The sequence below is a fragment of the Oreochromis aureus genome, linkage group 8, assembly GCF_013358895.1.
Source record: "Oreochromis aureus strain Israel breed Guangdong linkage group 8, ZZ_aureus, whole genome shotgun sequence".
NCBI classification, from domain to species: Eukaryota; Metazoa; Chordata; class Actinopteri; order Cichliformes; family Cichlidae; genus Oreochromis; species Oreochromis aureus.
Genome location: NC_052949.1, coordinates 3230724 through 3254912, shown reverse-complemented (window position 1 = coordinate 3254912; position 24189 = coordinate 3230724). Strand labels below are relative to the sequence as shown.

The following is a 24189-nucleotide window of genomic DNA, read 5'->3' as shown; positions in this document are numbered from 1 at the left end:
AATGACTACAGGGTATGCCAGCGCCGTTTCCGTAGTGTAGTGGTTATCACGTTCGCCTAACACGCGAAAGGTCCCTGGTCGAAACCAGGCGGAAACATGCTTCTTTGCTTATGCGTCCTGATATAAAAGTGTCTGACTGCAGGCACTGCTTGAACTTGTGGGGTTCTACTGCTGTTTGGGACACAGACGAGAGAAAGTACTCAAATCTGGTACAGGCCTCTGACATTTGTAACCTTTGGATGCTGGTCTTGCTAAGAGTTCTCTATGGCCCAAATTTCAACAGAATCCACAGACTTCACACAAATCAACACATCTCCAGTCACCATATTTCCTGAAGATGGAGGCACAGACTAAGCTCTTGGAAATGAGTGGCTCTAGGTGGCCTGCACAGGACTTGGGCCTTTTTTCAGCCAATGCACAAGGCAATGAAACAAATGGCCACTTTAGGCAACAGTTCTGCTGCCAGAGGTTCTGGGGTTCTTAGGGCAGCACATGTTGAGCTGTGCTTGCTGTAGTGAACTCCTAAATGTCAAACGTTTAAGTGAGCCTAACATCGAGACTACAGTTCAGACTCCTTGCTAGACTGCGTCTGTCTCTTCTCAATGTCTCCTTTTCTTCAAGGCCATGATAGGAACATGCCACCAGATTTGTCAGATTGCGAGCTTACTCAGTGAGACACATTGGAAAGCCAAACAAACAGGCTCTGCGGGGTTTCCGTAGTGTAGTGGTTATCACGTTCGCCTTACACGCGAAAGGTCCCCGGTCCGAAACCGGGCGGAAACATGGGTCTTTTGCTTCTTTGGTCACAAGGGAATTGATGTTCACTGTTTAGACAACTCTGCTTGTCCAGCGTTTTCTTTTTACTTGCATCCCTATTGAGAAATAAGTCTCTTGGTTTTGTCTTCGGTAGATTGTGCGCTAGCCAAACAAAGGACATCAAAGAGCTTGTCAACAAGAAGATCGGGGCCTTCAGAGGTGGCAACAGGATTAGAAGTGAGAAGAGTGCAAGAGGAAAAGTTGACTTGAGTCAAGGTGGCCAATGAAAGATACAGCAGGAAGCTGAAAGTGCAGCAGAAGAGCACGAGCGAGGTTTGGTGCAGCATGAAGACCATGCGCAGATGAGATCAGCCAAGACAAGAGGAGTGGAATTTACTGGGCCACTAACTTGCTCTTTAACTGACTAGACTCTTATGCTAGCGTGTGCTAATGCTAATGTACCCGTGGAGCAAAGTGCTAGAAAGCCAAATGAGGTTCCACTGAGACTTGAACTCAGATCGCTGGATTCAGAGTCCAGAGTGCTAACCATTACACCATGGAACCCTGCCTGAAGCAGAGAAAAGCTCTGTGTCAAACAGGCATAAAAGTGTAGTAGTGTAGTTCCTGGTAAACTGATGGGGATTTCTACACGGCCAGCCAAATTTTACCTGTCATACCTGCAGCGAATCCCAGCTTGAGCGTGACCACGGTGGCCCTTCAGAGGTCCTCGTTAGTATAGTGGACAGTATCTCCGCCTGTCACGTGGAAGACCGGGGTTCGATTCCCCGACGGGAGTGAGCAGTCTCCTTCGCTGCTCAGCATTTTACCTGGAATGACCACGCACACGTTAATCGCGCACCAGATCCTAGTCAATCTAATAATCTAGTCCTATAATGGGCTTGAAGAAACATGAATTCCACCTGTGCGCTCACAAGTCAAACAGGTCTTCTCGGAAAGAGCTCCCATGAGAAGAGTTGCTAGTCCAAGAGAACTCTGCTTGTCCAGCGTTTCCTCTGTTTTACTTGCGTCCCTACTGACAAATAAGTCTCTTGGTTTTGTCTTCTGTAGATTGTGTGCTTGCCAAACAAAGGACATCAAAGAGCTTGTTAACAACAAGATCAGCTCCCATGAGAACAGATGCTATCTCGAGATCACAATTTGCATTGTCAATATAGCCATAAGTGGGGGAATGCTTGAAAAATGACACAAATGGGAGTTCCTCCTTCTCACTAGTCCTACATGATCTGTCATCAAAGTCCACAAATGTAAGAAAGCATTAAAATGCTCCTTTAATGACTACAGGGTATGCCAGCGCCGTTTCCGTAGTGTAGTGGTTATCACGTTAAGCCTAACACGCGAAAGGTCCCTGGTCCGAAACCAGGCGGAAACATGCTTCTTTGCTTATGCGTCCTGATATAAAAGTGTCTGACTGCAGGCACTGCTTGAACTTGTGGGGTTCTACTGCTGTTTGGGACACAGGCGAGAGAAAGTACTCAAATCTGGTACAGGCCTCTGACATTTGTAACCTTTGGATGCTGGTCTTGCTAAGAGTTCTCTATGGCCCAAATTTCAACAGAATTCACACAAATCAACACATCTCCAGTCACCATATTTCCTGAAGATGGAGGCACAGACTAAGCTCTTGGAAATGAGTGGCTCTAGGTGGCCTGCACAGGACTTGGGCCTTTTTTCAGCCAATGCACAAGGCAATGAAACAAATGGCCACTTTAGGCAACAACAGTTCTGCTGCCAGAGGTTCTGGGGTTCTTAGGGCAGCACATGTTGAGCTGTGCTTGCTGTAGTGAACTCCTAAATGTCAAACGTTTAAGTGAGCCTAACATCGAGACTACAGTTCAGACTCCTTGCTAGACTGCGTCTGTCTCTTCTCAATGTCTCCTTTTCTTCAAGGCCATGATAGGAACATGCCACCAGATTTGTCAGATTGCGAGCTTACTCAGTGAGACACATTGGAAAGCTAAACAAACAGGCCTGCGGGGTTTCCGTAGTGTAGTGGTTATCACGTTCGCCTCACACGCGAAAGGTCCCCGGTCCGAAACCGGGCGGAAACATGGGTCTTTTGCTTCTTTGGTCACAAGGGAATTGATGTTCACTGTTTAGACAACTCTGCTTGTCCAGCGTTTTCTCTTTTTTACTTGCATCCCTATTGAGAAATAAGTCTCTTGGTTTTGTCTTCGGTAGATTGTGCGCTAGCCAAACAAAGGACATCAAAGAGCTTGTCAACAAGAAGATCGGGGCCTTCAGAGGTGGCAACAGGATTAGAAGTGAGAAGAGTGCAAGAGGAAAAGTTGACTTGAGTCAAGGTGGCCAATGAAAGATACAGCAGGAAGCTGAAAGTGCAGCAGAAGAGCACGAGCGAGGTTTGGTGCAGCATGAAGACCATGCGCAGATGAGATCAGCCAAGACAAGAGGAGTGGAATTTACTGGGCCACTAACTTGCTCTTTAACTGACTAGACTCTCATGCTAGCGTGTGCTAATGCTAATGCACCCAGTGGAGCAAAGTGCTAGAAAGCCAAATGAGGTTCCACTGAGACTTGAACTCAGATCGCTGGATTCAGAGTCCAGAGTGCTAACCATTACACCATGGAACCCTGCCTGAAGCAGAGAAAAGCTCTGTGTCAAACAGGCATAAAAGTGTAGTAGTGTAGTTCCTGGTAAACTGATGGGGATTTCTACACGGCCAGCCAAATTTTACCTGTCATACCTGCTGCGAATCCCAGCTTGACGTGACCACAGTGGCCCTTCAGAGGTCCTCGTTAGTATAGTGGACAGTATCTCCGCCTGTCACGTGGAAGACCGGGGTTCGATTCCCCGACGGGGAGTGAGCAGTCTCCTTTGCTGCTCAGCCTTTTACCTGGAATGACCACGCACACGTTAATCGCACACCAGATCCTAGTCAATCTAATAATCTAGTCCTATAATGGGCTTGAAGAAACATGAATTCCACCTGTGCGCTCACAAGTCAAAAAGGTCTTCTCGGAAAGAGCTCCCATGAGAAGAGTTGCTAGTCCAAGAGAACTCTGCTTGTCCAGCGTTTCCTCTGTTTTACTTGCGTCCCTACTGACAAATAAGTCTCTTGGTTTTGTCTTCTGTAGATTGTGTGCTTGCCAAACAAAGGACATCAAAGAGCTTGTTAACAACAAGATCAGCTCCCATGAGAACAGATGCTATCTCGAGATCACAATTTGCATTGTCAATATAGCCATAAGTGGGGAATGCTTGAAAATGACACAAATGGGAGTTCCTCCTTCTCACTAGTCCTACATGATCTGTCATCAAAGTCCACAAATGTAAGAAAGCATTAAAATGCTCCTTTAATGACTACAGGGTATGCCAGCGCCGTTTCCGTAGTGTAGTGGTTATCACGTTCGCCTAACACGCGAAAGGTCCCTGGTCGAAACCAGGCGGAAACATGCTTCTTTGCTTATGCGTCCTGATATAAAAGTGTCTGACTGCAGGCACTGCTTGAACTTGTGGGGTTCTACTGCTGTTTGGGACACAGACGAGAAAGTACTCAAATCTGGTACAGGCCTCTGACATTTGTAACCTTTGGATGCTGGTCTTGCTAAGAGTTCTCTATGGCCCAAATTTCAACAGAATTCACACAAATCAACACATCTCCAGTCACCATATTTCCTGAAGATGGAGGCACAGACTAAGCTCTTGGAAATGAGTGGCTCTAGGTGGCCTGCACAGGACTTGGGCCTTTTTTCAGCCAATGCACAAGGCAATGAAACAAATGGCCACTTTAGGCAACAGTTCTGCTGCCAGAGGTTCTGGGGTTCTTAGGGCAGCACATGTTGAGCTGTGCTTGCTGTAGTGAACTCCTAAATGTCAAACGTTTAAGTGAGCCTAACATCGAGACTACAGTTCAGACTCCTTGCTAGACTGCGTCTGTCTCTTCTCAATGTCTCCTTTTCTTCAAGGCCATGATAGGAACATGCCACCAGATTTGTCAGATTGCGAGCTTACTCAGTGAGACACATTGAAAGCCAAACAAACAGGCCTGCGGGGTTTCCGTAGTGTAGTGGTTATCACGTTCGCCTTACACGCTGAAAGGTCCCGGTCCGAAACCAGGCGGAAACATGGGTCTTTTGCTTCTTTGGTCACAAGGGAATTGATGTTCACTGTTTAGACAACTCTGCTTGTCCAGCGTTTTTCTTTTTACTTGCATCCCTATTGAGAAATAAGTCTCTTGGTTTTGTCTTGGTAGATTGTGCGCTAGCCAAACAAAGGACATCAAAGAGCTTGTCAACAAGAAGATCGGGCCTTCAGAGGTGGCAACAGGATTAGAAGTGAGAAGAGTGCAAGAGGAAAAGTTGACTTGAGTCAAGGTGGCCAATGAAAGATACAGCAGGAAGCTGAAAGTGCAGCAGAAGAGCACGAGCGAGGTTTGGTGCAGCATGAAGACCATGCGCAGATGAGATCAGCCAAGACAAGAGGAGTGGAATTTACTGGGCCACTAACTTGCTCTTTAACTGACTAGACTCTCATGCTAGCGTGTGCTAATGCTAATGCACCCGTGGAGCAAAGTGCTAGAAAGCCAAATGAGGTTCCACTGAGACTTGAACTCAGATCGCTGGATTCAGAGTCCAGAGTGCTAACCATTACACCATGGAACCCTGCCTGAAGCAGAGAAAAGCTCTGTGTCAAACAGGCATAAAAGTGTAGTAGTGTAGTTCCTGGTAAACTGATGGGGATTTCTACACGGCCAGCCAAATTTTACCTGTCATACCTGCTGCGAATCCCAGCTTGACGTGACCACAGTGGCCCTTCAGAGGTCCTCGTTAGTATAGTGGACAGTATCTCCGCCTGTCACGAGGAAGACCGGGGTTCGATTCCCCGACGGGGAGTGAGCAGTCTCCTTTGCTGCTCAGCCTTTTACCTGGAATGACCACGCACACGTTAATCGCACACCAGATCCTAGTCAATCTAATAATCTAGTCCTATAATGGGCTTGAAGAAACATGAATTCCACCTGTGCGCTCACAAGTCAAAAAGGTCTTCTCGGAAAGAGCTCCCATGAGAAGAGTTGCTAGTCCAAGAGAACTCTGCTTGTCCAGCGTTTCCTCTGTTTTACTTGCGTCCCTACTGACAAATAAGTCTCTTGGTTTTGTCTTCTGTAGATTGTGTGCTTGCCAAACAAAGGACATCAAAGAGCTTGTTAACAACAAGATCAGCTCCCATGAGAACAGATGCTATCTCGAGATCACAATTTGCATTGTCAATATAGCCATAAGTGGGGAATGCTTGAAAAATGACACAAATGGGAGTTCCCTCCTTCTCACTAGTCCTACATGATCTGTCATCAAAGTCCACAAATGTAAGAAAGCATTAAAATGCTCCTTTAATGACTACAGGGTATGCCAGCGCCGTTTCCGTAGTGTAGTGGTTATCACGTTCGCCTAACACGCGAAAGGTCCCTGGTCCGAAACCAGGCGGAAACATGCTTCTTTGCTTATGCGTCCTGATATAAAAGTGTCTGACTGCAGGCACTGCTTGAACTTGTGGGGTTCTACTGCTGTTTGGGACACAGACGAGAGAAAGTACTCAAATCTGGTACAGGCCTCTGACATTTGTAACCTTTGGATGCTGGTCTTGCTAAGAGTTCTCTATGGCCCAAATTTCAACAGAATCCACAATTCACACAAATCAACACATCTCCAGTCACCATATTTCCTGAAGATGGAGGCACAGACTAAGCTCTTGGAAATGAGTGGCTCTAGGTGGCCTGCACAGGACTTGGGCCTTTTTTCAGCCAATGCACAAGGCAATGAAACAAATGGCCACTTTAGGCAACAGTTCTGCTGCCAGAGGTTCTGGGGTTCTTAGGGCAGCACATGTTGAGCTGTGCTTGCTGTAGTGAACTCCTAAATGTCAAACGTTTAAGTGAGCCTAACATCGAGACTACAGTTCAGACTCCTTGCTAGACTGCGTCTGTCTCTTCTCAATGTCTCCTTTTCTTCAAGGCCATGATAGGAACATGCCACCAGATTTGTCAGATTGCGAGCTTACTCAGTGAGACACATTGGAAAGCCAAACAAACAGGCCTGCGGGGTTTCCGAGTGTAGTGGTTATCACGTTCGCCTTACACGCGAAAGGTCCCCGGTCCGAAACCGGGCGGAAACATGGGTCTTTTGCTTCTTTGGTCACAAGGGAATTGATGTTCACTGTTTAGACAACTCTGCTTGTCCAGCGTTTTCTTTTTACTTGCATCCCTATTGAGAAATAAGTCTCTTGGTTTTGTCTTCGGTAGATTGTGCGCTAGCCAAACAAAGGACATCAAAGAGCTTGTCAACAAGAAGATCGGGCCTTCAGAGGTGGCAACAGGATTAGAAGTGAGAAGAGTGCAAGAGGAAAAGTTGACTTGAGTCAAGGTGGCCAATGAAAGATACAGCAGGAAGCTGAAAGTGCAGCAGAAGAGCACGAGCGAGGTTTGGTGCAGCATGAAGACCATGCGCAGATGAGATCAGCCAAGACAAGAGGAGTGGAATTTACTGGGCCACTAACTTGCTCTTTAACTGACTAGACTCTTATGCTAGCGTGTGCTAATGCTAATGTACCCGTGGAGCAAAGTGCTAGAAAGCCAAATGAGGTTCCACTGAGACTTGAACTCAGATCGCTGGATTCAGAGTCCAGAGTGCTAACCATTACACCATGGAACCCTGCCTGAAGCAGAGAAAAGCTCTGTGTCAAACAGGCATAAAAGTGTAGTAGTGTAGTTCCTGGTAAACTGATGGGGATTTCTACACGGCCAGCCAAATTTTACCTGTCATACCTGCTGCGAATCCCAGCTTGACGTGACCACGGTGGCCCTTCAGAGGTCCTCGTTAGTATAGTGGACAGTATCTCCGCCTGTCACGTGGAAGACCGGGGTTCGATTCCCGACGGGAGTGAGCAGTCTCCTTCGCTGCTCAGCATTTTACCTGGAATGACCACGCACACGTTAATCGCACACCAGATCCTAGTCAATCTAATAATCTAGTCCTATAATGGGCTTGAAGAAACATGAATTCCACCTGTGCGCTCACAAGTCAAAAAGGTCTTCTCGGAAAGAGCTCCCATGAGAAGAGTTGCTAGTCCAAGAGAACTCTGCTTGTCCAGCGTTTCCTCTGTTTTACTTGCGTCCCTACTGACAAATAAGTCTCTTGGTTTTGTCTTCTGTAGATTGTGTGCTTGCCAAACAAAGGACATCAAAGAGCTTGTTAACAACAAGATCAGCTCCCATGAGAACAGATGCTATCTCGAGATCACAATTTGCATTGTCAATATAGCCATAAGTGGGGAATGCTTGAAAAATGACACAAATGGGAGTTCCTCCTTCTCACTAGTCCTACATGATCTGTCATCAAAGTCCACAAATGTAAGAAAGCATTAAAATGCTCCTTTAATGACTACAGGGTATGCCAGCGCCGTTTCCGTAGTGTAGTGGTTATCACGTTCGCCTAACACGCGAAAGGTCCCTGGTCCGAAACCAGGCGGAAACATGCTTCTTTGCTTATGCGTCCTGATATAAAAGTGTCTGACTGCAGGCACTGCTTGAACTTGTGGGGTTCTACTGCTGTTTGGGACACAGACGAGAGAAAGTACTCAAATCTGGTACAGGCCTCTGACATTTGTAACCTTTGGATGCTGGTCTTGCTAAGAGTTCTCTATGGCCCAAATTTCAACAACCTCCACAGACTTCACACAAATCAACACATCTCCAGTCACCATATTTCCTGAAGATGGAGGCACAGACTAAGCTCTTGGAAATGAGTGGCTCTAGGTGGCCTGCACAGGACTTGGGCCTTTTTTCAGCCAATGCACAAGGCAATGAAACAAATGGCCACTTTAGGCAACAGTTCTGCTGCCAGAGGTTCTGGGGTTCTTAGGGCAGCACATGTTGAGCTGTGCTTGCTGTAGTGAACTCCTAAATGTCAAACGTTTAAGTGAGCCTAACATCGAGACTACAGTTCAGACTCCTTGCTAGACTGCGTCTGTCTCTTCTCAATGTCTCCTTTCTTCAAGGCCATGATAGGAACATGCCACCAGATTTGTCAGATTGCGAGCTTACTCAGTGAGACACATTGGAAAGCCAAACAAACAGGCCTGCGGGGTTTCCGTAGTGTAGTGGTTATCACGTTGGCCTCACACGCGAAAGGTCCCCGGTCCGAAACCTTGCGGAAACATGGGTCTTTTGCTTCTTTGGTCACAAGGGAATTGATGTTCACTGTTTAGACAACTCTGCTTGTCCAGCGTTTTTCTTTTTACTTGCATCCCTATTGAGAAATAAGTCTCTTGGTTTTGTCTTCGGTAGATTGTGCGCTAGCCAAACAAAGGACATCAAAGAGCTTGTCAACAAGAAGATCGAAGCCTTCAGAGGTGGCAACAGGATTAGAAGTGAGAAGAGTGCAAGAGGAAAAGTTGACTTGAGTCAAGGTGGCCAATGAAAGATACAGCAGGAAGCTGAAAGTGCAGCAGAAGAGCACGAGCGAGGTTTGGTGCAGCATGAAGACCATGCGCAGATGAGATCAGCCAAGACAAGAGGTGGAATTTACTGGGCCACTAACTTGCTCTTTAACTGACTAGACTCTCATGCTAGCGTGTGCTAATGCTAATGTACCCGTGGAGCAAAGTGCTAGAAAGCCAAATGAGGTTCCACTGAGACTTGAACTCAGATCGCTGGATTCAGAGTCCAGAGTGCTAACCATTACACCATGGAACCCTGCCTGAAGCAGAGAAAAGCTCTGTGTCAAACAGGCATAAAAGTGTAGTAGTGTAGTTCCTGGTAAACTGATGGGGATTTCTACACGGCCAGCCAAATTTTACCTGTCATACCTGCAGCGAATCCCAGCTTGACGTGACCACGGTGGCCCTTCAGAGGTCCTCGTTAGTATAGTGGACAGTATCTCCGCCTGTCACGTGGAAGACCGGGTTCGATTCCCCGACGGGAGTGAGCAGTCTCCTTCGCTGCTCAGCATTTTACCTGGAATGACCACGCACACGTTAATCGCGCACCAGATCCTAGTCAATCTAATAATCTAGTCCTATAATGGGCTTGAAGAAACATGAATTCCACCTGTGCGCTCACAAGTCAAACAGGTCTTCTCGGAAAGAGCTCCCATGAGAAGAGTTGCTAGTCCAAGAGAACTCTGCTTGTCCAGCGTTTCCTCTGTTTTACTTGCGTCCCTACTGACAAATAAGTCTCTTGGTTTTGTCTTCTGTAGATTGTGTGCTTGCCAAACAAAGGACATCAAAGAGCTTGTTAACAACAAGATCAGCTCCCATGAGAACAGATGCTATCTCGAGATCACAATTTGCATTGTCAATATAGCCATAAGTGGGGAATGCTTGAAAAATGACACAAATGGGAGTTCCTCCTTCTCACTAGTCCTACATGATCTGTCATCAAAGTCCACAAATGTAAGAAAGCATTAAAATGCTCCTTTAATGACTACAGGGTATGCCAGCGCCCGTTTCCGTAGTGTAGTGGTTATCACGTTCGCCTAACACGCGAAAGGTCCCTGGTCCGAAACCAGGCGGAAACATGCTTCTTTGCTTATGCGTCCTGATATAAAAGTGTCTGACTACAGGCACTGCTTGAACTTGTGGGGTTCTACTGCTGTTTGGGACACAGACGAGAGAAAGTACTCAAATCTGGTACAGGCCTCTGACATTTGTAACCTTTGGATGCTGGTCTTGCTAAGAGTTCTCTATGGCCCAAATTTCAACAAATTCACACAAATCAACACATCTCCAGTCACCATATTTCCTGAAGATGGAGGCACAGACTAAGCTCTTGGAAATGAGTGGCTCTAGGTGGCCTGCACAGGACTTGGGCCTTTTTTCAGCCAATGCACAAGGCAATGAAACAATGGCCACTTTAGGCAACAGTTCTGCTGCCAGAGGTTCTGGGGTTCTTAGGGCAGCACATGTTGAGCTGTGCTTGCTGTAGTGAACCCTAAATGTCAAACGTTTAAGTGAGCCTAACATCGAGACTACAGTTCAGACTCCTTGCTAGACTGCGTCTGTCTCTTCTCAATGTCTCCTTTTCTTCAAGGCCATGATAGCAACATGCCACCAGATTTGTCAGATTGCGAGCTTACTCAGTGAGACACATTGGAAAGCCAAACAAACAGGCCTGCGGGGTTTCCGTAGTGTAGTGGTTATCACGTTCGCCTTACACGCGAAAGGTCCCCGGTCCGAAACCGGGCGGAAACATGGGTCTTTTGCTTCTTTGGTCACAAGGAATTGATGTTCACTGTTTAGACAACTCTGCTTGTCCAGCGTTTTCTTTTTACTTGCATCCCTATTGAGAAATAAGTCTCTTGGTTTTGTCTTCGGTAGATTGTGCGCTAGCCAAACAAAGGACATCAAAGAGCTTGTCAACAAGAAGATCGGGGCCTTCAGAGGTGGCAACAGGATTAGAAGTGAGAAGAGTGCAAGAGGAAAAGTTGACTTGAGTCAAGGTGGCCAATGAAAGATACAGCAGGAAGCGGAAAGTGCAGCAGAAGAGCACGAGCGAGGTTTGGTGCAGCATGAAGACCATGCGCAGATGAGATCAGCCAAGACAAGAGGAGTGGAATTTACTGGGCCACTAACTTGCTCTTTAACTGACTAGACTCTTATGCTAGCGTGTGCTAATGCACCAGTGGAGCAAAGTGCTAGAAAGCCAAATGAGGTTCCACTGAGACTTGAACTCAGATCGCTGGATTCAGAGTCCAGAGTGCTAACCATTACACCATGGAACCCTGCCTGAAGCAGAGAAAAGCTCTGTGTCAAACAGGCATAAAAGTGTAGTAGTGTAGTTCCTGGTAAACTGATGGGGATTTCTACACGGCCAGCCAAATTTTACCTGTCATACCTGCTGCGAATCCCAGCTTGACATGACCACGGTGGCCCTTCAGAGGTCCTCGTTAGTATAGTGGACAGTATCTCCGCCTGTCACGTGGAAGACCGGGGTTCGATTCCCCGGACGGGAGTGAGCAGTCTCCTTCGCTGCTCAGCCTTTTACCTGGAATGACCACGCACACGTTAATCGCACACCAGATCCTAGTCAATCTAATAATCTAGTCCTATAATGGGCTTGAAGAAACATGAATTCCACCTGTGCGCTCACAAGTCAAAAAGGTCTTCTCGGAAAGAGCTCCCATGAGAAGAGTTGCTAGTCCAAGAGAACTCTGCTTGTCCAGCGTTTCCTCTGTTTTACTTGCGTCCCTACTGACAAATAAGTCTCTTGGTTTTGTCTTCTGTAGATTGTGTGCTTGCCAAACAAAGGACATCAAAGAGCTTGTTAACAACAAGATCAGCTCCCATGAGAACAGATGCTATCTCGAGATCACAATTTGCATTGTCAATATAGCCATAAGTGGGGAATGCTTGAAAATGACACAAATGGGAGTTCCCTCCTTCTCACTAGTCCTACATGATCTGTCATCAAAGTCCACAAATGTAAGAAAGCATTAAAATGCTCCTTTAATGACTACAGGGTATGCCAGCGCCGTTTCCGTAGTGTAGTGGTTATCACGTTCGCCTAACACGCGAAAGGTCCCTGGTCCGAAACCAGGCGGAAACATGCTTCTTTGCTTATGCGTCCTGATATAAAAGTGTCTGACTGCAGGCACTGCTTGAACTTAATGGGGTTCTACTGCTGTTTGGGACACAGACGAGAGAAAGTACTCAAATCTGGTACAGGCCTCTGACATTTGTAACCTTTGGATGCTGGTCTTGCTAAGAGTTCTCTATGGCCCAAATTTCAACAGAATTCACACAAATCAACACATCTCCAGTCACCATATTTCCTGAAGATGGAGGCACAGACTAAGCTCTTGGAAATGAGTGGCTCTAGGTGGCCTGCACAGGACTTGGGCCTTTTTTTCAGCCAATGCACAAGGCAATGACAAATGGCCACTTTAGGCAACAGTTCTGCTGCCAGAGGTTCTGGGGTTCTTAGGGCAGCACATGTTGAGCTGTGCTTGCTGTAGTGAACTCCTAAATGTCAAACGTTTAAGTGAGCCTAACATCGAGACTACAGTTCAGACTCCTTGCTAGACTGCGTCTGTCTCTTCTCAATGTCTCCTTTTCTTCAAGGCCATGATAGGAACATGCCACCAGATTTGTCAGATTGCGAGCTTACTCAGTGAGACACATTGGAAAGCCAAACAAACAGGCCTGCGGGGTTTCCGTGAGTGTAGTGGTTATCACGTTCGCCTTACACGCGAAAGGTCCCCGGTCCGAAACCGGGCGGAAACATGGGTCTTTTGCTTCTTTGGTCACAAGGAATTGATGTTCACTGTTTAGACAACTCTGCTTGTCCAGCGTTTTCTCTTTTTACTTGCATCCCTATTGAGAAATAAGTCTCTTGGTTTTGTCTTCGGTAGATTGTGCGCTAGCCAAACAAAGGACATCAAAGAGCTTGTCAACAAGAAGATCGGGGCCTTCAGAGGTGGCAACAGGATTAGAAGTGAGAAGAGTGCAAGAGGAAAAGTTGACTTGAGTCAAGGTGGCCAATGAAAGATACAGCAGGAAGCAGAAAGTGCAGCAGAAGAGCACGAGCGAGGTTTGGTGCAGCATGAAGACCATGCGCAGATGAGATCAGCCAAGACAAGAGGAGTGGAATTTACTGGGCCACTAACTTGCTCTTTAACTGACTAGACTCTCATGCTAGCGTGTGCTAATGCTAATGCACCCGTGGAGCAAAGTGCTAGAAAGCCAAATGAGGTTCCACTGAGACTTGAACTCAGATCGCTGGATTCAGAGTCCAGAGTGCTAACCATTACACCATGGAACCCTGCCTGAAGCAGAGAAAAGCTCTGTGTCAAACAGGCATAAAAGTGTAGTAGTGTAGTTCCTGGTAAACTGATGGGGATTTCTACACGGCCAGCCAAATTTTACCTGTCATACCTGCTGCGAATCCCAGCTTGACGTGACCACGGTGGCCCTTCAGAGGTCCTCGTTAGTATAGTGGACAGTATCTCCGCCTGTCACGTGGAAGACCGGGTTCGATTCCCCGACGGGAGTGAGCAGTCTCCTTTGCTGCTCAGCCTTTTACCTGGAATGACCACGCACACGTTAATCGCACACCAGATCCTAGTCAATCTAATAATCTAGTCCTATAATGGGCTTGAAGAAACATGAATTCCACCTGTGCGCTCACAAGTCAAAAAGGTCTTCTCGGAAAGAGCTCCCATGAGAAGAGTTGCTAGTCCAAGAGAACTCTGCTTGTCCAGCGTTTCCTCTGTTTTACTTGCGTCCCTACTGACAAATAAGTCTCTTGGTTTTGTCTTCTGTAGATTGTGTGCTTGCCAAACAAAGGACATCAAAGAGCTTGTTAACAACAAGATCAGCTCCCATGAGAACAGATGCTATCTCGAGATCACAATTTGCATTGTCAATATAGCCATAAGTGGGGAATGCTTGAAAAATGACACAAATGGGAGTTCCTCCTTCTCACTAGTCCTACATGATCTGTCATCAAAGTCCACAAATGTAAGAAAGCATTAAAATGCTCCTTTAATGACTACAGGGTATGCCAGCGCCGTTTCCGTAGTGTAGTGGTTATCACGTTCGCCTAACACGCGAAAGGTCCCTGGTCCGAAACCAGGCGGAAACATGCTTCTTTGCTTATGCGTCCTGATATAAAAGTGTCTGACTGCAGGCACTGCTTGAACTTGTGGGGTTCTACTGCTGTTTGGGACACAGACGAGAGAAAGTACTCAAATCTGGTACAGGCCTCTGACATTTGTAACCTTTGGATGCTGGTCTTGCTAAGAGTTCTCTATGGCCCAAATTTCAACAACCTCCACAGACTTCACACAAATCAACACATCTCCAGTCACCATATTTCCTGAAGATGGAGGCACAGACTAAGCTCTTGGAAATGAGTGGCTCTAGGTGGCCTGCACAGGACTTGGGCCTTTTTTCAGCCAATGCACAAGGCAATGAAACAAATGGCCACTTTAGGCAACAGTTCTGCTGCCAGAGGTTCTGGGGTTCTTAGGGCAGCACATGTTGAGCTGTGCTTGCTGTAGTGAACTCCTAAATGTCAAACGTTTAAGTGAGCCTAACATCGAGACTACAGTTCAGACTCCTTGCTAGACTGCGTCTGTCTCTTCTCAATGTCTCCTTTTCTTCAAGGCCATGATAGGAACATGCCACCAGATTTGTCAGATTGCGAGCTTACTCAGTGAGACACATTGGAAAGCCAAACAAACAGGCCTGCGGGGTTTCCGTAGTGTAGTGGTTATCACGTTGGCCTCACACGCGAAAGGTCCCCGGTCCGAAACCTTGCGGAAACATGGGTCTTTTGCTTCTTTGGTCACAAGGGAATTGATGTTCACTGTTTAGACAACTCTGCTTGTCCAGCGTTTTCTCTTTTTTACTTGCATCCCTATTGAGAAATAAGTCTCTTGGTTTTGTCTTGGTAGATTGTGCGCTAGCCAAACAAAGGACATCAAAGAGCTTGTCAACAAGAAGATCGAAGCCTTCAGAGGTGGCAACAGGATTAGAAGTGAGAAGAGTGCAAGAGGAAAAGTTGACTTGAGTCAAGGTGGCCAATGAAAGATACAGCAGGAAGCTGAAAGTGCAGCAGAAGAGCACGAGCGAGGTTTGGTGCAGCATGAAGACCATGCGCAGATGAGATCAGCCAAGACAAGAGGAGTGGAATTTACTGGGCCACTAACTTGCTCTTTAACTGACTAGACTCTCATGCTAGCGTGTGCTAATGCTAATGTACCCGTGGAGCAAAGTGCTAGAAAGCCAAATGAGGTTCCACTGAGACTTGAACTCAGATCGCTGGATTCAGAGTCCAGAGTGCTAACCATTACACCATGGAACCCTGCCTGAAGCAGAGAAAAGCTCTGTGTCAAACAGGCATAAAAGTGTAGTAGTGTAGTTCCTGGTAAACTGATGGGGATTTCTACACGGCCAGCCAAATTTTACCTGTCATACCTGCAGCGAATCCCAGCTTGAGCGTGACCACGGTGGCCCTTCAGAGGTCCTCGTTAGTATAGTGGACAGTATCTCCGCCTGTCACGTGGAAGACCGGGTTCGATTCCCCTCGACGGGAGTGAGCAGTCTCCTTCGCTGCTCAGCATTTTACCTGGAATGACCACGCACACGTTAATCGCGCACCAGATCCTAGTCAATCTAATAATCTAGTCCTATAATGGGCTTGAAGAAACATGAATTCCACCTGTGCGCTCACAAGTCAAACAGGTCTTCTCGGAAAGAGCTCGCATGAGAAGAGTTGCTAGTCCAAGAGAACTCTGCTTGTCCAGCGTTTCCTCTGTTTTACTTGCGTCCCTACTGACAAATAAGTCTCTTGGTTTTGTCTTCTGTAGATTGTGTGCTTGCCAAACAAAGGACATCAAAGAGCTTGTTAACAACAAGATCAGCTCCCATGAGAACAGATGCTATCTCGAGATCACAATTTGCATTGTCAATATAGCCATAAGTGGGGGAATGCTTGAAAAATGACACAAATGGGAGTTCCCTCCTTCTCACTAGTCCTACATGATCTGTCATCAAAGTCCACAAATGTAAGAAAGCATTAAAATGCTCCTTTAATGACTACAGGGTATGCCAGCGCCGTTTCCGTAGTGTAGTGGTTATCACGTTCGCCTAACACGCGAAAGGTCCCTGGTCCGAAACCAGGCGGAAACGTGCTTCTTTGCTTATGCGTCCTGATATAAAAAAGTGTCTGACTGCAGGCACTGCTTGAACTTGTGGGGTTCTACTGCTGTTTGGGACACAGACGAGAGAAAGTACTCAAATCTGGTACAGGCCTCTGACATTTGTAACCTTTGGATGCTGGTCTTGCTAAGAGTTCTCTATGGCCCAAATTTCAACAGAATTCACACAAATCAACACATCTCCAGTCACCATATTTCCTGAAGATGGAGGCACAGACTAAGCTCTTGGAAATGAGTGGCTCTAGGTGGCCTGCACAGGACTTGGGCCCTTTTTTTCAGCCAATGCACAAGGCAATGAAACAAATGGCCACTTTAGGCAACAGTTCTGCTGCCAGAGGTTCTGGGGTTCTTAGGGCAGCACATGTTGAGCTGTGCTTGCTGTAGTGAACTCCTAAATGTCAAACGTTTAAGTGAGCCTAACATCGAGACTACAGTTCAGACTCCTTGCTAGACTGCGTCTGTCTCTTCTCAATGTCTCCTTTTCTTCAAGGCCATGATAGGAACATGCCACCAGATTTGTCAGATTGCGAGCTTACTCAGTGAGACACATTGGAAAGCCAAACAAACAGGCCTGCGGGGTTTCCGTAGTGTAGTGGTTATCACGTTAGCCTACACGCGAAAGGTCCCGGTCCGAAACCGGGCGGAAACATGGGTCTTTGCTTCTTTGGTCACAAGGGAATTGATGTTCACTGTTTAGACAACTCTGCTTGTCCAGCGTTTTCTCTTTTTTACTTGCATCCCTATTGAGAAATAAGTCTCTTGGTTTTGTCTTCGGTAGATTGTGCGCTAGCCAAACAAAGGACATCAAAGAGCTTGTCAACAAGAAGATCGGGGCCTTCAGAGGTGGCAACAGGATTAGAAGTGAGAAGAGTGCAAGAGGAAAAGTTGACTTGAGTCAAGGTGGCCAATGAAAGATACAGCAGGAAGCGGAAAGTGCAGCAGAAGAGCACGGCGAGGTTTGGTGCAGCATGAAGACCATGCGCAGATGAGATCAGCCAAGACAAGAGGAGTGGAATTTACTGGGCCACTAACTTGCTCTTTAACTGACTAGACTCTTATGCTAGCGTGTGCTAATGCACCAGTGGAGCAAAGTGCTAGAAAGCCAAATGAGGTTCCACTGAGACTTGAACTCAGATCGCTGGATTCAGAGTCCAGAGTGCTAACCATTACACCATGGAACCCTGCCTGAAGCAGAGAAAAGCTCTGTGTCAAACAGGCATAAAAGTGTAGTAGTGTAGTTCCTGGTAAACTGATGGGGATTTCTACACGGCCAGCCAAATTTTACCTGTCATACCTGCTGCGAATCCCAGCTTGACGTGACCACGGTGGCCCTTCAGAGGTCCTCGTTAGTATAGTGGACAGTATCTCCGCCTGTCACGTGGAAGACCGGGGTTCGATTCCCCGACGGGGAGTGAGCAGTCTCCTTCGCTGCTCAGCCTTTTACCTGGAATCACCACGCACACGTTAATCGCACACCAGATCCTAGTCAATCTAATAATCTAGTCCTATAATGGGCTTGAAGAAACATGAATTCCACCTGTGCGCTCACAAGTCAAAAAGGTCTTCTCGGAAAGAGCTCCCATGAGAAGAGTTGCTAGTCCAAGAGAACTCTGCTTGTCCAGCGTTTCCTCTGTTTTACTGCGTCCCTACTGACAAATAAGTCTCTTGGTTTTGTCTTCTGTAGATTGTGTGCTTGCCAAACAAAGGACATCAAAGAGCTTGTTAACAACAAGATCAGCTCCCATGAGAACAGATGCTATCTCGAGATCACAATTTGCATTGTCAATATAGCCATAAGTGGGGAATGCTTGAAAAATGACACAAATGGGAGTTCCTCCTTCTCACTAGTCCTACATGATCTGTCATCAAAGTCCACAAATGTAAGAAAGCATTAAAATGCTCCTTTAATGACTACAGGGTATGCCAGCGCCGTTTCCGTAGTGTAGTGGTTATCACGTTAAGCCTAACACGCGAAAAGGTCCCTGGTCCGAAACCAGGCGGAAACATGCTTCTTTGCTTATGCGTCCTGATATAAAAGTGTCTGACTGCAGGCACTGCTTGAACTTGTGGGGTTCTACTGCTGTTTGGGACACAGACGAGAGAAAGTACTCAAATCTGGTACAGGCCTCTGACATTTGTAACCTTTGGATGCTGGTCTTGCTAAGAGTTCTCTATGGCCCAAATTTCAACAGAATTCACACAAATCAACACATCTCCAGTCACCATATTTCCTGAAGATGGAGGCACAGACTAAGCTCTTGGAAATGAGTGGCTCTAGGTGGCCTGCACAGGACTTGGGCCTTTTTTCAGCCAATGCACAAGGCAATGAAACAAATGGCCACTTTAGGCAACAGTTCTGCTGCCAGAGGTTCTGGGGTTCTTAGGGCAGCACATGTTGAGCTGTGCTTGCTGTAGTGAACTCCTAAATGTCAAACGTTTAAGTGAGCCTAACATCGAGACTACAGTTCAGACTCCTTGCTAGACTGCGTCTGTCTCTTCTCAATGTCTCCTTTTCTTCAAGGCCATGATAGGAACATGCCACCAGATTTGTCAGATTGCGAGCTTACTCAGTGAGACACATTGGAAAGCCAAACAAACAGGCCTGCGGGGTTTCCGTAGTGTAGTGGTTATCACGTTCGCCTTACACGCTGAAAGGTCCCCGGTCCGAAACCGGGCGGAAACATGGGTCTTTTGCTTCTTTGGTCACAAGGAATTGATGTTCACTGTTTAGACAACTCTGCTTGTCCAGCGTTTTCTCTTTTTACTTGCATCCCTATTGAGAAATAAGTCTCTTGGTTTTGTCTTCGGTAGATTGTGCGCTAGCCAAACAAAGGACATCAAAGAGCTTGTCAACAAGAAGATCGGGGCCTTCAGAGGTGGCAACAGGATTAGAAGTGAGAAGAGTGCAAGAGGAAAAGTTGACTTGAGTCAAGGTGGCCAATGAAAGATACAGCAGGAAGCAGAAAGTGCAGCAGAAGAGCACGAGCGAGGTTTGGTGCAGCATGAAGACCATGCGCAGATGAGATCAGCCAAGACAAGAGGAGTGGAATTTACTGGGCCACTAACTTGCTCTTTAACTGACTAGACTCTTATGCTAGCGTGTGCTAATGCTAATGTACCCGTGGAGCAAAGTGCTAGAAAGCCAAATGAGGTTCCACTGAGACTTGAACTCAGATCGCTGGATTCAGAGTCCAGAGTGCTAACCATTACACCATGGAACCCTGCCTGAAGCAGAGAAAAGCTCTGTGTCAAACAGGCATAAAAGTGTAGTAGTGTAGTTCCTGGTAAACTGATGGGGATTTCTACACGGCCAGCCAAATTTTACCTGTCATACCTGCAGCGAATCCCAGCAGCGTGACCACGGTGGCCCTTCAGAGGTCCTCGTTAGTATAGTGGACAGTATCTCTGCCTGTCACATGGAAGACCGGGGTTCGATTCCCCGGCGGGGAGTGAGCAGTCTCCTTCGCTGCTCAGCATTTTACCTGGAATGACCACGCACACGTTAATCGCGCACCAGATCCTAGTCAATCTAATAATCTAGTCCTATAATGGGCTTGAAGAAACATGAATTCCACCTGTGCGCTCACAAGTCAAACAGGTCTTCTCGGAAAGAGCTCGCATGAGAAGAGTTGCTAGTCCAAGAGAACTCTGCTTGTCCAGCGTTTCCTCTGTTTTACTTGCGTCCCTACTGACAAATAAGTCTCTTGGTTTTGTCTTCTGTAGATTGTGTGCTTGCCAAACAAAGGACATCAAAGAGCTTGTTAACAACAAGATCAGCTCCCATGAGAACAGATGCTATCTCGAGATCACAATTTGCATTGTCAATATAGCCATAAGTGGGGAATGCTTGAAAAATGACACAAATGGGAGTTCCTCCTTCTCACTAGTCCTACATGATCTGTCATCAAAGTCCACAAATGTAAGAAAGCATTAAAATGCTCCTTTAATGACTACAGGGTATGCCAGCGCCGTTTCCGTAGTGTAGTGGTTATCACGTTCGCCTAACACGCGAAAGGTCCCTGGTCCGAAACCCGCGGAAACATGCTTCTTTGCTTATGCGTCCTGATATAAAAGTGTCTGACTGCAGGCACTGCTTGAACTTGTGGGGTTCTACTGCTGTTTGGGACACAGGCGAGAGAAAGTACTCAAATCTGGTACAGGCCTCTGACTTTTGTAACCTTTGGATGCTGGTCTTGCTAAGAGTTCTCTATGGCCCAAATTTCAACAGAATTCACACAAATCAACACATCTCCAGTCACCATATTTCCTGAAGATGGAGGCACAGACTAAGCTCTTGGAAATGAGTGGCTCTAGGTGGCCTGCACAGGACTTGGGCCTTTTTCAGCCAATGCACAAGGCAATGAAACAAATGGCCACTTTAGGCAACAGTTCTGCTGCCAGAGGTTCTGGGGTTCTTAGGGCAGCACATGTTGAGCTGTGCTTGCTGTAGTGAACTCCCTAAATGTCAAACGTTTAAGTGAGCCTAACATCGAGACTACAGTTCAGACTCCTTGCTAGACTGCGTCTGTCTCTTCTCAATGTCTCCTTTTCTTCAAGGCCATGATAGGAACATGCCACCAGATTTGTCAGATTGCGAGCTTACTCAGTGAGACACATTGGAAAGCTAAACAAACAGGCCTGCGGGGTTTCCGTAGTGTAGTGGTTATCACGTTCGCCTCACACGCGAAAGGTCCCCGGTCCGAAACCGGGCGGAAACATGGGTCTTTTGCTTCTTTGGTCACAAGGAATTGATGTTCACTGTTTAGACAACTCTGCTTGTCCAGCGTTTTCTCTTTTTTACTTGCATCCCTATTGAGAAATAAGTCTCTTGGTTTTGTCTTCGGTAGATTGTGCGCTAGCCAAACAAAGGACATCAAAGAGCTTGTCAACAAGAAGATCGAAGCCTTCAGAGGTGGCAACAGGATTAGAAGTGAGAAGAGTGCAAGAGGAAAAGTTGACTTGAGTGAAGGTGGCCAATGAAAGATACAGCAGGAAGCTGAAAGTGCAGCAGAAGAGCACGAGCGAGGTTTGGTGCAGCATGAAGACCATGCGCAGATGAGATCAGCCAAGACAAGAGGAGTGGAATTTACTGGGCCACTAACTTGCTCTTTAACTGACTAGACTCTCATGCTAGCGTGTGCTAATGCTAATGTACCCGTGGAGCAAAGTGCTAGAAAGCCAAATGAGGTTCCACTGAGACTTGAACTCAGATCGCTGGATTCAGAGTCCAGAGTGCTAACCATTACACCATGGAACCCTGCCTGAAGCAGAGAAAAGCTCTGTGTCAAACAGGCATAAAAGTGTAGTAGTGTAGTTCCTGGTAAACTGATGGGGATTTCTACACGGCCAGCCAAATTTTACCTGTCATACCTGCTGCGAATCCCAGCTTGGCGTGACCACAGTGGCCCTTCAGAGGTCCTCGTTAGTATAGTGGACAGTATCTCCGCCTGTCACGTGGAAGACCGGGGTTCGATTCCCGACGGGAGTGAGCAGTCTCCTTCGCTGCTCAGCCTTTTACCTGGAATGACCACGCACACGTTAATCGCGCACCAGATCCTAGTCAATCTAATAATCTAGTCCTATAATGGGCTTGAAGAAACATGAATTCCACCTGTGCGCTCACAAGTCAAAAAGGTCTTCTCGGAAAGAGCTCCCATGAGAAGAGTTGCTAGTCCAAGAGAACTCTGCTTGTCCAGCGTTTCCTCTGTTTTACTTGCGTCCCTACTGACAAATAAGTCTCTTGGTTTTGTCTTCTGTAGATTGTGTGCTTGCCAAACAAAGGACATCAAAGAGCTTGTTAACAACAAGATCAGCTCCCATGAGAACAGATGCTATCTCGAGATCACAATTTGCATTGTCAATATAGCCATAAGTGGGGAATGCTTGAAAAATGACACAAATGGGAGTTCCTCCTTCTCACTAGTCCTACATGATCTGTCATCAAAGTCCACAAATGTAAGAAAGCATTAAAATGCTCCTTTAATGACTACAGGGTATGCCAGCGCCGTTTCCGTAGTGTAGTGGTTATCACGTTCGCCTAACACGCGAAAGGTCCCTGGTCCGAAACCAGGCGGAAACGTGCTTCTTTGCTTATGCGTCCTGATATAAAAGTGTCTGACTGCAGGCACTGCTTGAACTTGTGGGGTTCTACTGCTGTTTGGGACGCAAATCTGGTACAGGCCTCTGACATTTGTAACCTTTGGATGCTGGTCTTGCTAAGAGTTCTCTATGGCCCAAAATTTCAACCTCCACAGACTTCACACAAATCAACACATCTCCAGTCACCATATTTCCTGAAGATGGAGGCACAGACTAAGCTCTTGGAAATGAGTGGCTCTAGGTGGCCTGCACAGGACTTGGGCCTTTTTCAGCCAATGCACAAGGCAATGAAACAAATGGCCACTTTAGGCAACAGTTCTGCTGCCAGAGGTTCTGGGGTTCTTAGGGCAGCACATGTTGAGCTGTGCTTGCTGTAGTGAACCCTAAATGTCAAACGTTTAAGTGAGCCTAACATCGAGACTACAGTTCAGACTCCTTGCTAGACTGCGTCTGTCTCTTCTCAATGTCTCCTTTTCTTCAAGGCCATGATAGGAACATGCCACCAGATTTGTCAGATTTGCGAGCTTACTCAGTGAGACACATTGGAAAGCCAAACAAACAGGCCTGCGGGGTTTCCGTAGTGTAGTGGTTATCATGTTCGCCTCACACCGCGAAAGGTCCCGGTCCGAAACCTTGCGGAAACATGGGTCTTTTTTGCTTCTTTGGTCACAAGGGAATTGATGTTCACTGTTTAGACAACTCTGCTTGTCCAGCGTTTTCTCTTTTTACTTGCATCCCTATTGAGAAATAAGTCTCTTGGTTTTGTCTTCGGTGATTGTGCGCTAGCCAAACAAAGGACATCAAAGAGCTTGTCAACAAGAAGATCGAAGCCTTCAGAGGTGGCAACAGGATTAGAAGTGAGAAGAGTGCAAGAGGAAAAGTTGACTTGAGTGAAGGTGGCCAATGAAAGATACAGCAGGAAGCTGAAAGTGCAGCAGAAGAGCACGAGCGAGGTTTGGTGCAGCATGAAGACCATGCGCAGATGAGATCAGCCAAGACAAGAGGAGTGGAATTTACTGGGCCACTAACTTGCTCTTTAACTGACTAGACTCTCATGCTAGCGTGTGCTAATGCTAATGTACCCGTGGAGCAAAGTGCTAGAAAGCCAAATGAGGTTCCACTGAGACTTGAACTCAGATCGCTGGATTCAGAGTCCAGAGTGCTAACCATTACACCATGGAACCCTGCCTGAAGCAGAGAAAAGCTCTGTGTCAAACAGGCATAAAAGTGTAGTAGTGTAGTTCCTGGTAAACTGATGGGGATTTCTACACGGCCAGCCAAATTTTACCTGTCATACCTGCTGCGAATCCCAGCTTGACGTGACCACAGTGGCCCTTCAGAGGTCCTCGTTAGTATAGTGGACAGTATCTCCGCCTGTCACTTGCGGAAGACCGGGTTCGATTCCCCGACGGGAGTGAGCAGTCTCCTTCGCTGCTCAGCATTTTACCTGGAATGACCACGCACACGTTAATCGCGCACCAGATCCTAGTCAATCTAATAATCTAGTCCTATAATGGGCTTGAAGAAACATGAATTCCACCTGTGCGCTCACAAGTCAAACAGGTCTTCTCGGAAAGAGCTCCCATGAGAAGAGTTGCTAGTCCAAGAGAACTCTGCTTGTCCAGCGTTTCCTCTGTTTTA

General features: G+C 46.8%; 30 non-coding genes across 30 annotated transcripts; 18 read left to right on the top strand and 12 right to left on the bottom strand.

Annotated features, from left to right (window-relative positions):
* Positions 1-25: 25 nt before the first annotated feature.
* trnav-aac lies at positions 26-97 on the top strand. Its single transcript has one exon. It is a non-coding gene; the product is annotated as a tRNA-Val (tRNA).
* A 613-nt stretch (positions 98-710) lies between these two features.
* trnav-uac lies at positions 711-783 on the top strand. The gene has a single exon. It is a non-coding gene; the product is annotated as a tRNA-Val (tRNA).
* A 465-nt stretch (positions 784-1248) lies between these two features.
* On the bottom strand, positions 1249-1320 carry trnaq-cug. The gene has a single exon. It is a non-coding gene; the product is annotated as a tRNA-Gln (tRNA).
* Positions 1321-2752: 1432 nt separating this feature from the next.
* On the top strand, positions 2753-2825 carry trnav-cac. Its single transcript has one exon. It is a non-coding gene; the product is annotated as a tRNA-Val (tRNA).
* Positions 2826-3294: 469 nt separating this feature from the next.
* On the bottom strand, positions 3295-3366 carry trnaq-cug. Its single transcript has one exon. It is a non-coding gene; the product is annotated as a tRNA-Gln (tRNA).
* A 159-nt stretch (positions 3367-3525) lies between these two features.
* On the top strand, positions 3526-3597 carry trnad-guc. The gene has a single exon. It is a non-coding gene; the product is annotated as a tRNA-Asp (tRNA).
* A 519-nt stretch (positions 3598-4116) lies between these two features.
* trnav-aac lies at positions 4117-4188 on the top strand. The gene has a single exon. It is a non-coding gene; the product is annotated as a tRNA-Val (tRNA).
* A 1137-nt stretch (positions 4189-5325) lies between these two features.
* Positions 5326-5397, bottom strand: trnaq-cug. Its single transcript has one exon. It is a non-coding gene; the product is annotated as a tRNA-Gln (tRNA).
* Positions 5398-6149: 752 nt separating this feature from the next.
* Positions 6150-6222, top strand: trnav-aac. The gene has a single exon. It is a non-coding gene; the product is annotated as a tRNA-Val (tRNA).
* A 610-nt stretch (positions 6223-6832) lies between these two features.
* On the top strand, positions 6833-6904 carry trnav-uac. Its single transcript has one exon. It is a non-coding gene; the product is annotated as a tRNA-Val (tRNA).
* Positions 6905-7368: 464 nt separating this feature from the next.
* trnaq-cug lies at positions 7369-7440 on the bottom strand. The gene has a single exon. It is a non-coding gene; the product is annotated as a tRNA-Gln (tRNA).
* Positions 7441-8189: 749 nt separating this feature from the next.
* On the top strand, positions 8190-8262 carry trnav-aac. The gene has a single exon. It is a non-coding gene; the product is annotated as a tRNA-Val (tRNA).
* Positions 8263-9410: 1148 nt separating this feature from the next.
* trnaq-cug lies at positions 9411-9482 on the bottom strand. The gene has a single exon. It is a non-coding gene; the product is annotated as a tRNA-Gln (tRNA).
* Positions 9483-10232: 750 nt separating this feature from the next.
* On the top strand, positions 10233-10305 carry trnav-aac. The gene has a single exon. It is a non-coding gene; the product is annotated as a tRNA-Val (tRNA).
* A 600-nt stretch (positions 10306-10905) lies between these two features.
* Positions 10906-10978, top strand: trnav-uac. Its single transcript has one exon. It is a non-coding gene; the product is annotated as a tRNA-Val (tRNA).
* A 458-nt stretch (positions 10979-11436) lies between these two features.
* trnaq-cug lies at positions 11437-11508 on the bottom strand. The gene has a single exon. It is a non-coding gene; the product is annotated as a tRNA-Gln (tRNA).
* Positions 11509-12259: 751 nt separating this feature from the next.
* On the top strand, positions 12260-12332 carry trnav-aac. Its single transcript has one exon. It is a non-coding gene; the product is annotated as a tRNA-Val (tRNA).
* A 603-nt stretch (positions 12333-12935) lies between these two features.
* Positions 12936-13009, top strand: trnav-uac. Its single transcript has one exon. It is a non-coding gene; the product is annotated as a tRNA-Val (tRNA).
* A 466-nt stretch (positions 13010-13475) lies between these two features.
* trnaq-cug lies at positions 13476-13547 on the bottom strand. The gene has a single exon. It is a non-coding gene; the product is annotated as a tRNA-Gln (tRNA).
* A 749-nt stretch (positions 13548-14296) lies between these two features.
* Positions 14297-14369, top strand: trnav-aac. Its single transcript has one exon. It is a non-coding gene; the product is annotated as a tRNA-Val (tRNA).
* Positions 14370-15521: 1152 nt separating this feature from the next.
* trnaq-cug lies at positions 15522-15593 on the bottom strand. The gene has a single exon. It is a non-coding gene; the product is annotated as a tRNA-Gln (tRNA).
* A 754-nt stretch (positions 15594-16347) lies between these two features.
* trnav-aac lies at positions 16348-16420 on the top strand. Its single transcript has one exon. It is a non-coding gene; the product is annotated as a tRNA-Val (tRNA).
* A 1138-nt stretch (positions 16421-17558) lies between these two features.
* Positions 17559-17630, bottom strand: trnaq-cug. Its single transcript has one exon. It is a non-coding gene; the product is annotated as a tRNA-Gln (tRNA).
* Positions 17631-17789: 159 nt separating this feature from the next.
* On the top strand, positions 17790-17861 carry trnad-guc. Its single transcript has one exon. It is a non-coding gene; the product is annotated as a tRNA-Asp (tRNA).
* Positions 17862-19058: 1197 nt separating this feature from the next.
* On the top strand, positions 19059-19132 carry trnav-uac. Its single transcript has one exon. It is a non-coding gene; the product is annotated as a tRNA-Val (tRNA).
* A 466-nt stretch (positions 19133-19598) lies between these two features.
* trnaq-cug lies at positions 19599-19670 on the bottom strand. The gene has a single exon. It is a non-coding gene; the product is annotated as a tRNA-Gln (tRNA).
* Positions 19671-21094: 1424 nt separating this feature from the next.
* trnav-cac lies at positions 21095-21167 on the top strand. The gene has a single exon. It is a non-coding gene; the product is annotated as a tRNA-Val (tRNA).
* Positions 21168-21634: 467 nt separating this feature from the next.
* Positions 21635-21706, bottom strand: trnaq-cug. Its single transcript has one exon. It is a non-coding gene; the product is annotated as a tRNA-Gln (tRNA).
* Positions 21707-22455: 749 nt separating this feature from the next.
* On the top strand, positions 22456-22528 carry trnav-aac. The gene has a single exon. It is a non-coding gene; the product is annotated as a tRNA-Val (tRNA).
* Positions 22529-23660: 1132 nt separating this feature from the next.
* Positions 23661-23732, bottom strand: trnaq-cug. The gene has a single exon. It is a non-coding gene; the product is annotated as a tRNA-Gln (tRNA).
* Between the last annotated feature and the right edge of the window lie 457 nt (positions 23733-24189).